The sequence below is a fragment of the Hemitrygon akajei genome, chromosome 13, assembly GCF_048418815.1.
Source record: "Hemitrygon akajei chromosome 13, sHemAka1.3, whole genome shotgun sequence".
In the NCBI taxonomy this organism is placed as follows: Eukaryota; Metazoa; Chordata; class Chondrichthyes; order Myliobatiformes; family Dasyatidae; genus Hemitrygon; species Hemitrygon akajei.
In genome coordinates, this window is record NC_133136.1 from 13,206,883 (window position 1) to 13,219,841 (window position 12,959).

Genomic DNA, 12,959 nt, shown 5'->3' on the forward strand with positions numbered 1-12,959 from the left:
ATGGAGTGCTATGGTCAAGGACTAGCATTGACGGGATGAGCTTGTTTCTATGCTGCAGTGTTCTATGACTTGATGTTCCATACTGCTGTTCAATCTAATCTACACTGGCCATTTCCATTGTGCCTTCCCCCATTCTGTTCCCTCCATCTTAAACGACTGAATTTCCTTATTGATTTTCATTGTTATCTCTGCAGTCGATTCATCCTTAACAAAATGTTGTTTTGTTTTTATCTACGTGCCGACGGCCTGCATCAGTACAGCAGCTCAAAGTAACTGAAATAGTCAAAGTTGCAACGGTAGGGAAGAGAATGTCAAGAGTGCGGCGGTTAATGGGTTCTAGTTTATTTTAATCAACTATGGGGATTGTATGTCAGAAGAGCGAGCCCGATTTAGTTTGCGAGAGCTGTAGTGATGTGTTTCGAAACAAGACTCTGCCGTGTATAGTAGATTACACTGTGCGCCCCCAGCTGTGAAAGTCGGCTTGAAATAATAGATGTTGGCCTTTAATGCCTGTCTGTACACTCCCCAATAGTGAAATATGGTACAGAAAGACAGCTGCTAACTGGTGCACTACTTTTACCCCATGACGTATTTGTATCTTTGTGTTTAACTTTGGGAGGAGGAGGAGGAGGTACAGGAGCCTGAAGACCCATAACCCAACAGATAAGGAACAGCTTCTCCCATTCTGCCACCAGATCTCTGAATGGTCCGTGAACCCATGAACACTGCCTCACCATTCCTTCTCTGCACCGGCTACCAATTTATCTGATTCAGTGTACATTTATTATCAAAGTATATATGCGGTATACAACCTTGAGATTTGTCTTCCCACAGACAGCCACAAAACAAAGAAACACCATGGGAACTATTCAAAGAAACCATCAAACACCCAACCTGCAAAAAAAAGAACAAATCGCACAAATGGCAAAAAGAGCAACAAACACAAAGAACATAAACATTAAACCAGAGGTCTTGAAACAGTCTAGAATGTTCAGTTTATTTATTTATTTGTTTGTTTGTTTGTTTCTTTATTTGTAACATATAGTCATTTTTATGTCTTGCATTGTACTGCTTATTACATGATATATCTGAGGCCTCTGTTAGTCAGAGTCGACCATAGGTGTTGCATCCGAGCTGTCTGGGCAGAGAGAAGGAAAGTCTGGGCGAGTGGAAAGAGAGAAGTGAGACAGAGAGAAAAGGAGTGCAAGGAGAGATACAGCCTGGGCAGTACGATATGGGGAGCAAGCTGTTGCCCATGTAGCAAGCTCCCCATCTCCACGCAACAGATGAACCAAAAGGAACGGCAGAAACCAATGCAGTTTGGTACCAGCAGCGTTGCAGGAGTTGTCGGTCAGCATTGAACTCAATGTAGGTCTGCCTTAGGGACTCCAGCTCCAGTTTAATCCCAAACCCTTTTCCATCAGTGGGTACAGCTGTAAGGCAGTGGAGGTTTGAGATCAGAGCTTTCCTTCTCCTAGATGAGCTGCCAAACACAGCTGACGAGCCCCATATGTCCGAAGCGACTGGTTTTAAGGCGGCAGTAAGTCCCCTTTACCCCTTCTCCTGTCAGTAAAAATGGCTCCGCTGGGCTTAATAGCTAAACCATGAGCTGGACTTGGTTGTCAGAAGTTATTTGAGGTGCATGCCATTGGGAGCATTTAATAGGTAGTGAGAGCTTATCCCCACTACCACCCCCGGATATAACAACCTTAAAGAACCATGATATATACCAGTGATAATAAAGCTGATTTTGAATTAGATTTATTTATCAAATAAATAATGAGTAGGAGCAGAGTTAGGCCTTCAGTCCATCAAGTTTTTGTCCACCATTCCATCATGGCTGATTTTTTATCCATCTCAAAACCTATAATGAAATGTGTCATGTGCATTAATAACTAACACTCCCAAAGGTTTGCTGGGAGCAGCCTGCAAGTGACACCAACATCGCATGCTCATCATTTTCAGCAGAACAGTATAAGTAGCAACAAAACACAACAGGACAATGATGGAAAACAAGTCAGTCCCTCCTCCCTCCTCCCTCTCCCATCTCCCTCTCCCTCCTCCCTCTCTCTTCTCTCTCTCTTTCTCTCTCTCCTCTGTATCTCTTCTTGCACTCCTTTTCTCTCTCTCACTTCTCTCTTTCCACTCGCCCAGACTTTCCTTCTCTCTGCCCTCTTTCTCTCTCTCCCCTTCTCTCTCCTCTCTCTATCCTTCTCTTTCCTTCCTTTTCTCTCACACACACACACACACACACACACACACACACACACACACACACACACACACACACACACACACACACACACACACACACACACACACACACACACACACACACACACACACACACACTTACTTCCAACTGCCTCTGCCTCTGGGCCTCGGACTCCCAGAACTTTCTGAAAAGGTTGTCAAATGTGTAAACAAGCAAGCAGGATTAGTTTGCAGCTACAAGTCAGCACTGAATTTACAAGCTCCAAACTTTTATTCCCGTCATGACAGTTTACGGTATGATTAATCTGAGGCATGACTTGCTGTCTGGTAGCAGGTGCTCTTCCCTTATTTATCTCAAGTGAAAACACTCAATTTGCTGCTGCTGGTTTTGATCCACAGATCTGTGGCTGCAAATATTTCTATTATGTTTTCCTTTTTCTATTCTATTTACATATGCATTGCTTGAAAGTTTTTCACTGTACAAGTTAAAATAGAGCAAGAACTAAGTGCAGAATGGACACCCAATGTGATTGATGCATTATCTAAAATGACCAGTTTTGCTTGATGTTGTGCATTTAAATCATTTGGAAATTTTGAAGCCTAGAGAAGTACGATTTTGGAAGAATGGTTTCAAGAAGCTTCTTAACTCCTTACCCAGCATAATCAAAAGAAATGTCAGAATCAGAATCTGGTTTAGCATCACTGGCATATGTCATGAAATTGGTTGTTTGTTGTAATTTCAGGTCCTTTGTTGGTTGAAGTCAACCATGAATCTTGTGTTTTAGCTGTGTACATGTTGATAAGCAACCCAGGGTGGTATGAGAGAGCAAGCTGTTGCCCATGCAGCAGATGCCCCCTCTCTACGCAGCTGATAAATCCAAAAGAACGGCAGAGACCAGCGGTGTTGTAGGTGTTGCCAATCAGTGTTGAACTCAATGTAGGACTGCCTTAGGGACTCGCTCCGGATCTTTCCTCGAGGTTTACTCCGGAAGCCTTCTCCATGAGTGGGCATAGCCGCAAGGCAGTGGAGGATTGAGATCAGAGTTTTCCTTCCTCTAGATGAGCTGATGAGCCCCATCTACCCGAAGCGACTGGTTTTAAGGTGCCAGCAACATGCCTTTGCCTCCTCTCCTGTCAGTAGAAATGATTCCACTGGGCTTAGTAGCTAAGCCATACGTGAAGGTCTGGAGCTGGACTTGGTTGTCAGAAGCTATTTGAGACGCACACCATTGGGAGCATTTAATAGGTAGTGGGAGCTTATTCCCACCACCACCCCTGGCTATAACAACCTTAAGGCAGCAGAACAGTGCCAGATATAATAATAAAATTACTACGAATTACATTATATCATTATATAAAAAATAAATTAAATAGGTAGTGCGAAAAGAGAGCAAAAAATGAAATATAAATAGAGTGAGGTAGTGTCAACGGGTTCATTGTCCATTCAGAAATCTGATGGGGGAGGGGATGAAGCTGTTCCTAAAATGTAGAGTCTGTGAGATGAGGTGTATATTCTAACTTTTCTCTTGACACTGCAAGCTGTTAATTTGTGCTCCTGTTTCCCTCTGAAATCACTCGTGTTGCGGGGACAGTTCATTTGTGGCATTGCTGACGTACCAGGATGTGAATGCTTTGGATCAGCCCGGGATTCTGTCTGGAGCCACCTAAATCCAGCCGTGGAAACATAACCAGGGCCTATCACTACTGCGTGTGCAGAAGTGTTTCTGGAGCCTGGTGTTGCTGGCTTCGCATACAAGTGGACAGAAACTTCCAGTCTCCTCTGGAAATCAACAATAAACATATGGGGGAGGCATGGAGAGTGAGATTGCTCATTTTATTTTAAGGTTTAAACTTTAACCAAATTATTCTTCAAATCCAATGAGGGAGTATTCTTGCAGAATACTCTTGGATTTAATAAATAGTGGTAAGTTCTCACTCAACCTTTTAGAAACAGTTTCTTCCCCTCTGCTATCAGATTTCTGAATGGACAATGTACCCATTTTTTGCTACCTAATTTTTTTGCTCTCTTCCTGCACCACATCTTGTATTCCAGATTCAAGATTGCTTAATGGCATTTCCAGTACACAAATGTAAAGGAGAACAAAAAAATTATTGATTGAGATACCACACGGAATAGGCCTTTCTTGCTCTTTGAAACACGTCACCTAGCAATCCCCCTAGTTTAATCCGAGCCTAATCAGGGGACAATTTACAACGACCAATTAACTTATCAGCCATTGTGGGTAGAAACCGGAGCACCTGGAGGGAGTCCAAGTGGTCACAGGAAGAATGTACAAACTCCTTACAGGCAGCGGCAGGAATTGAACCTGGGTCGCCTGTACTGTAAAGGGTTGCACTAACCACTATGCTGCTGTAGAAGAACCATAATTGTTACTCCAGATCTGATGCTGCACAAAAAGGAAACAATAAGAAAAAGAACACAACCAAAAAATAACCACAATAAATGTAAGTAGCTAAGATAGCTTATATGCATAGATTGATTGTATGTCCATAAAGTGGCACTCAGCACTGGAGTGTCTTTACATAAGGTGACTCTGACAGGAAATGATGAAGTAGTGGTGGTGGGGGTTGTGGAGAGGTGGGTTAGGGGGTAGAGGTGTTGATCAGCCTTACTGCTGGGGGAAAGTAACTTTTTGAGTCTGGTGCTGGTGCTGGTGTGGTGCACCTGATGAGGGTGGGGCAAGTAGTCCATGAGCAGGGTGAGGGGGATCCTTTATGATGTTGCTGGCCTACGTCCTGGCACCATTCTATATATATCTCCTTGATGACAGAGAGGTGGGTGCTGGAGGTGCATTGTGTGGTTTTGGCAACGCATTGTGAAGCCTTCCTTTCTGCCGCAGTGCATTTTCCGTACCGTGCACTGATATAGGATGCTCTCAACTGCGCATCCGTAGAAGGATCTGAATATCGCTGGGTACAGTCCAGTTCCCTTCAGCTCTCTCAGAAAGCAGAGGTGCTGGTGAGCTTACCTGACTATGTTCTGGGACCCTGAGAGTTTGTGCGAGATGTGCTTCCAGGAGTTTGACCTACTTGCAGTTTCTACTGCTGTGCCACCGATGTAAAGTGGGGTGGTACTTAAGCTACTGAATATTGAAATGACTAGATAGGGTGGATGTGGAGAGGATGTTTCCTATGGTGGGGGTATCCAGAATTAGAGGGTACAGACTTAAAATTGAGGGGTGATCTTTAAGAACAAAGGTAAGGAGGAATTTTTTTAGCCAGAGTAGTGAATCTGTGGAATGCTCTGCCACAGACAGTGGGGCAGACCAAGTCCATGGGTATATTTAGGCAGAAGTTGATAGTTTCCTGATCGGTCAGGCTATCAAAGGATATGACGAGAAGGCAGGTGTATGAGCTGAGTGTGATCCAGGATCAGCCATGATGGAATGGTGGAGCAGACTCAATGGGCTGAATGGCCTAATTCTGCTCCTATGTCTTATAGTCTAGTGGAGTGTGAGTGTTGCAAGTTCTCCGAAGTCGATAAGCATCTCCTTTGTCTTGTTGACACTGAGGAAGAGATTATTTGCCCGGTACCAGGCCTCAAGCTGTTGCCCGATGCTTATCGCTGTTGTGATGAGTCCCATCACTGTTGTGTCATTGGCGAACTTGACAATGTGATTACTTGTGAGTTTGGCCGTGCTGTCTTATGCGAACAGAGTGTACAGCAGTGGGCTCAAGCACACCCGTGTTAAGGATGTATATCAGTGATAATAAACTTGATTCTGACTCTGAGCTGTTTGCTTTAAATCTGTAAAATTTATGAACACAAGCAGATACTGAAATTTCCTTTGATGGTTTGCATCATGTTCAATTACACCAGAATTCTGAGAACTGAATTAAGAATGTGTTAAAATAATCGTATTTTCCTGTAATTGTGTCAGTTTCTGCATCTGACTTTCAGATAGGACAGAGAACGTTGAATATTACAGCACAGGACAGGCCCTTCAGCCCATCATGTTGTGCTGACGTTTTAACCTACTCTAATCCTTCTCTCCTATATAGCCCATCTATTCTACCAACATCCATCTGTGCCATTCTAAAATGCCCTTATGATTCTGCCTCTACCATCTCTCCTGGTAATCCATTCCATTAACCACTACTCTTTTTGTAAGAAAAAAAATTGCTGATGAAATTAGCTCTATACTTTTCTCCAATCACCTTAAAATTATGAAACCTCTCCCTGTTAATCATTTCCACCCTGGGAAAAAGTCTTTGGCTATCCACTCAATGTATACCTCTTTTCATCTGGTATACCTCTATCATCCTTGTTCACTTCAAAGACAAAAGTCCTAGCTCACTCAACATACCTTCATAAACATGCCCTCAAGTCAAGGCAGCATTCTGGTAAATCTCCTCGGCACCCTCTCTAAAGCTTCCACATCCCTCCCCTAATGAGGTGACCAGAACTGAACACAATATTCTAAGTCTGGTCTAACCAGGGATTTGTAGAGCTGCAACGTTACTTCACAGCTCTTGAACTCAATCCCCTCACTAATGAAGGCCAACACACCATATGCCTTCTTAACAAATCTGTCAACATGCACAACAGTTTTGACGGATCTATGGACATAGATCTCAAGGTCTGCCTGTTCCTCCATATTGCCAAGAATCCCGCCATTAATCCTGTATTCTGCCTTCGAATATGACCTTCCAATGTGACTCACTTCACACATTTCTAGTTTGAACTCTATCTGTCACTTCTCAGCCCAGCTCTGCATCTTGTCAATGTCCCATTGCAATCTACAATGACCTTCTGCACTATTTACAATGTCACCAACCTTCCTGTGATCTCCAAACTTACTAACTCACCCTTCCACTTCCTCATTCAAGTCACTTATAAAAATCACGAAGAGCAGGGGTCACAGAATGTTCAGATAAGACTGAGGAGGTATTTCCTGTTATTTATGAAGGAAGTGTCTGCTGCAGTGTAAGCCCATTCAGATACTTTGGAGCTTTCACCTTTTATTTGGAAACTCTTTTTAGACTTGCTGTGATTTTTTTTTCAAAGCACAGTCATCTGTTTGAGAAAGTTGCATGTGAAAGAGCAGAACTTCATTTTTGCACAAGAGAGAGCAGAGGTAGATCAAATGTTCCATAGAGACAGCTCACTTCAAAACATAAATCCTCTACTTCCATTTGAATTCCACTTTCCTGTCCTGTGCCCATGGAGACATACAGGCCCTTCAGCCCAACTGGCCCATGCTGACCGAGGTTACTAGCTAAGCTAGTCCATTTGTCTGTGCTTGGCCCATATTCCTCTCAATCTTTCTGACTGATGTACATGCCCAGGTACCTTTTCGTGGATTGTTGTATTCTGCTGTGTCCAAGAAACAGTTCATTTTCATTCAGAATATTTTCATTAGCTGAGTGCCCATTGTCCTCTTTGGCAGAGATGTCCAAAAATTCACAGTCCTCCCATTGAAAACAATTTTCCCAAATAGAAGATTGACAGCTGCAAAGTCCCCGAAAGTGAGCCAACAGCCATGGAGCCAGTTCAGCACTGGCACGAGTGAAGCAGGTCCAGGAGCCCGATGGCTGCAGGCCATAGCCCCGGAGCCAGTTCTGCGCTGAAGCAAATAAACATCATGGAGCAGTGACAGGAACACCAGTTCGTCCTGGGTCTCTTGAGAAGGTTGTAAGTTCAGGATTTGCTAATGGTGCTCTTCATAATCTGAGCAAGACAGATGCACCATTCCCTTCAAACACAGCAGAATGCGTTATAGTTCATCCGTGGAAAAGAATGCCCCGGTTTGTATTTGAACTATGGATTATGAATCAGAATAGTAGAGCGACATATGAGAAAGATTTTTGTGTTCAGCTGAGTGAAATAGGAGAAGGTAAAACAAAACTCAAGTGCCTGGTAAGCTCTACACCATGGCAGAGAAACAACATACTGTGTTCAGTAGCCCGTGTTGGACCTGCAGTGCATTTCCACCATTTCAGATATGATAATTGCAGCATTCCCAATCTATTTCTGTTGTTCATAAAGCTGGCTATATATAGCTGAACAACATTAATGACCATATGAACTTTGACCACATTGAGTTTACATTAAAGTAATCAGCAGCATTTTTAACAATGTTACATGTAATCTGAACTCTATTGAATGCGCACACACAAAATGCTGGAGGAACTCAGAAGGTCAGGCAGTATCTATGGAAAGGAACAAACCGGTTGACATTTCAGGCTGAGACCCTTCTTCAGGACTGGAAAGGAAGGGGGAAGAAACCAGAATAAGAAGGTGGGAGGAGTACAAGCTGGCAGGTGATTGGTGAGACCAGGTGTGATGGGGGTGGGAGGGAATGAAGATGAAATAAGAAGCTGTGAGATGATAGGTGGAAGAGAGAAAGGACTGAAGAAGAAGGAATTTGATAGGTGAGGAGAAAGGGAAGGAGGACAGAAACCAGAGGGAGGTGATGGGTAGCTGAGAAGAGAAGGGTTGAAAGTGGGGCCATAATGGGGAATGAAAAAAGAGAGAAGGGGGAGTAGGTATAAATCTGTTGATGTTGAAATCTGCTACACAGCTTATTCCATAATGATGTTGAGAGTGAGTCTTGGTGTAATTCATGAAATCAAGCCCTGGGCAATGCACTCTTAAAACAATGGTTAGACTGAAGTTGAGGCAACATTGCTGTTTAGCACACCCCATTGCACAGGTGAAATTGTAGCCATAACAAACTCGCATGTAAGTTTAGACTCAAAGTGCGTAAGAAGAATAATGTGGGCTGCCTTAATGACTTAAGCCCAGTAGCACTCACATCGACAGTGATGAAATGCTTTGAGAGGTTGGTCATGACCAGACTGAACTCCTGCCTCAGCAAGGACCTGGACCCATTGCAATTTGTCTATCACCACAATTGGACACCGGCAAATGCAGTCTGCATGGCTCTTCACACGGCTTTAGACCACCTGGACAACACAAACACCTACGTTAGGATGCTGTTCATCGACTATAGCTCAGCATTTAATATCAACATTCCCACAATCCTGATTGAGAAATTGCAGAACCTGGGCCTCCGTACCTCCCTCTGCAATTGGATCATCGACTTCCTAACCAGAAGACCACGACCTGTGCGGATTGGTGATAACATATCCTCCTCGCTGACAATCAACACTGGCGCACCTCAGGAGTGTGTGCTTAGCCCACTGCTCTACTCTCTGTATACCCATGACTGTGTGGCTAGGCATAGCTCAAATACCATCTAGAAATTCGCTGACGTTACAACCATTGTTGGTAGAATCTCAGGTGATGATGAGAGGGTGTACAGGACTGAGATATGCCAACTAGTGGAATGGTGCCGTAGCAACAACCTGGCGCTCAGCGTCGGTAAGACGAAAGAGCTGGTTGTAGATTTCAGGAAGGGTAAGATGAAGGAACACATACCAGTCCACATAGAGGAATCAGAAGTGGAGAGAGTGAGCAGCTTCAAGTTCCATGGTGTCAAGATCTCTGAGGATCTAACCTGGTCCCAACATATTGATGTAGTCATAAAGAAAGCAAGAGTGGCTATATTTTATTAGGAGTTTGAAGAGATTTGGTAAGTCAACAAATACACTCAAAAACTTCCATAGTTGTACCATGGAGAACATTCTGACAGGCTGCATCACTGTTTGGTATGGAGGGGCTACTGCACAGAACCGAAAGAGGCTGCAGAAGGTTGTAAGTCTAGTCAGCTCCATCTTGGGTACTAGCCTACAAAGTACCAAGGATATCTTTAAGGAACGGTGTCTCTGAAAGGCAGCGTCCATTATTTTCAGGGCATGCCCTTTTCTCACTGTTACCATCAGGTAGGAGGCACAGAAGCCACAGAATCAGCGATTCAGGAACAGCTTCTTCCCTTCTGCCTTCTGATTCCTAAATGGATACTGAAGCTTTGGACACTACTTCACTTTATTTAATATACAGTATTTCTGTTTTTGCACATTTAAAAAAATCTATTCAAAACATGTAGTTGATTTTCTTGTTTATTTATTATGTTTTATTTTTTTTCTCTCTCTGCTAGACTATGTATTACATTGAACTGTTGCAGCTAAGTTAACAAGTTTGATGTCACATGCCAGTGATAATAAACCTGATTCTGATTCGTAGTAAATGTATTTACAAAGCAGATATATGTCACTGTATAGTACCCTGAGATTCATTTTCTTGCGGGCATTTACAAAAAATACAATAGAATTTACAAAAACTACACATGAAAAACTGACAAGCAACCAGTGTGCAAAAGAAGACAAATTGTGTAAATAAAAAAAAACTAAGAACATGAGTTGTAGAATTCTTGAAAGTGAGTCTGTAGGTTATAGAATCAGTTCAGAGTTGAGGTGAGTGAAGTTGTCCACGCTGGTTCAGGGGCTTGATGTTTGTATGGTAAAAACTGTTCCTGAACCTAGTGGTGTGCGACCTAAGGCTACTATACTGGTCTTATTTGTAAGGCTAGTGATGTTGTGGGAGAGGAACTGGACTCTCTGACGGTGGTGTCTGAAAAGAGGATGCTGTCCAAGTTGCATGCCATCTTGGACAATGACTCCCATCCACTTCATAATGTACTGGTTAGGCACAGGAGTACATTCAGCCAGAGACTCATTCCACCGAGATGTAACACTGAGCGTCACAGAAAGTCATTCTTACCTGTGGCCATCAAACTTTACAACTCCTCCTTCGGAGTGTCGCTAATAGGCTGGTCCTGGACTTAACTCCACTTGGCATGATTAACTTATTATTATTTAATTATTTATGGTTTTATATTGCTGTATTTCTTCACTATTCTTGGTTGGTGCGGCTGTAACGAAACCCAATTTCCCCTCGGGATCAATAAAGTATGTCTGTCTGTCTGAGTCGGTGAGTGATCCTGACAGCCCACCACCCTGAGCTGCTTGTATGTTCTTTGGATAGGTCATGGAAAAGGCCTTTTCCGTAATGGAAATGAAAGGAATGGTTCACTCTTTCAAAGTGGGCCTTCAAATCCATTTCTTCAGGAGCAGAGAATATTTGAACAAAAAGAGATTTAATAAGATGGGATTCTGGAATTGCTTGAATAAATAGAGGTAAATCAGTGTGAATTGAGTGCAACAGTGATCGTGTGATAGCATATTTGTACTTGCAAGTGTATTTGGTATGTCCTGAGTGGACTTCTGGAGATTTGAGACCATTCAAGATCCTGTCTGTTTTGCACATGTAGAGCATTGACTTAAAACTTACAACTTACACATGTGTAATGTATGCATTGTCTTCCCACTAGTGTTGTGGAGTTCACTTTGTGCAGGAAGGAGGTTGTAGAAATGTTTTCTCAGTTTATAAACTAAATCTACATTTTGGTAAATATATTGCCTTATTTTGAAGTTCATTACTTCTGCATTATTCCACGTCCATGGAAAAATAAGGTGTTTTCATGGCACAGATAAATGAGGAAACAAAGAAATGTTGAAAACTCTCAAGTTTTAAGGTTCATGGAAAAATGTTGCTCTGGTTTTCTTGTTTCCATGGCACCAAACAACAAATTCCGTTTAAAATTTCATTTGCAAAGTAACGTAATGAAACTGATATTTGAATTGTCTGAGTTTAAAAGATTAAAGTTTTATATTTATAAAATACTGTTTGTGAGAAAATCAAGTTTCAGTGGGAGTAACTGCGTATTTAGAAGTGAAATACACGAATTAATCAAACTTGGCAAGTAGGAAGATCTAGTACCTAGTGAACATTTTGATCGTTTGGAGGCTAAATCTTGAATAGCAGCGACGTTCGCTGTGGGGATGAGGGAGTTGTCCTGATTCCAAAGGCATGGCGATTGTTGCTACCTTTCTCTTCCGTTGGGCAGATCCAGGTCCAGATGATGCCTATCTTCTAAGTTGCCATGATCAAGTTTAATTAAGGCATGTTAACCATGGAGTCACAGAAAAGTACAGCACAGAAACTGGCCCTTTGGCCCATCAAGCCTGTGCCGGACCATTTAAACTGTCTATTCCCACCGACTTTTACTGGGACCATAGCCTTCCATGCCCCTACTTATCCAAACCCCCCTTAAACGGATGTACCATTTGACTCGGCAGCTCATTCCGCACTCTGGCGATCCTCTGAGTACAGGTTTCCCCTCGTGTTTCCCTTAAACTTTTCACCTTTCACCCTTAGCCCATGGCCTCTAGTTGTAATCCACCCCAACTTCAGTGGAAAAAGCCTGCTTGCATTTACCCTATCTATATCCCTCATAAGGGATATAGAGGGATATTTATACCCCTCACCGGCTTTGTCTTGTGCCCTGTGTTCCAGATGGAGGGAAGCAAGCCTGCTATAAGTGATGCTGCCTTACACATCTATCTCTTCCAAGGGCTATCACAGTGGCTATTGCTGTTTTCCCGCAGTCATATTTTAGTTGTGGGGTAACAATGTGCCTGTAATGCAGCTGCAAGCAAGCATTTTGTTGTATCTCTACCTCACTGAACCTGTGCATTTGTCATCACACTTCACTTGAAACCTTTCAACAAACTTGTCAAAGTTGTTGACTAGTCTTCAGGGTAAAACTGAAGATTATGTTATAACTTAATAAATAGCACTGATTAATAATCAAAGAAGGATGCCTTCTTAAGAATTATTTATCCATCTGTTGGTACCTTCATGCTAGGACACCAAATGACATTAATACTTCTTTATTTTTAAATAGTTAGTATCTATTATTTCCAGATGCCAACAACCAAGCAACTTGAGCCCTAATGAAAATGTTTGAGGAATGCAT

General features: G+C 42.6%; 1 protein-coding gene across 14 annotated transcripts in view; it reads left to right on the plus strand.

Moving 5' to 3' along the window:
• The window catches only part of nedd4l (NEDD4 like E3 ubiquitin protein ligase), a 418,746-nt gene that overhangs the window by 181,374 nt on the left and 224,413 nt on the right, over positions 1-12,959 (plus strand). The gene's annotated exons all lie outside the window — the stretch shown is intronic.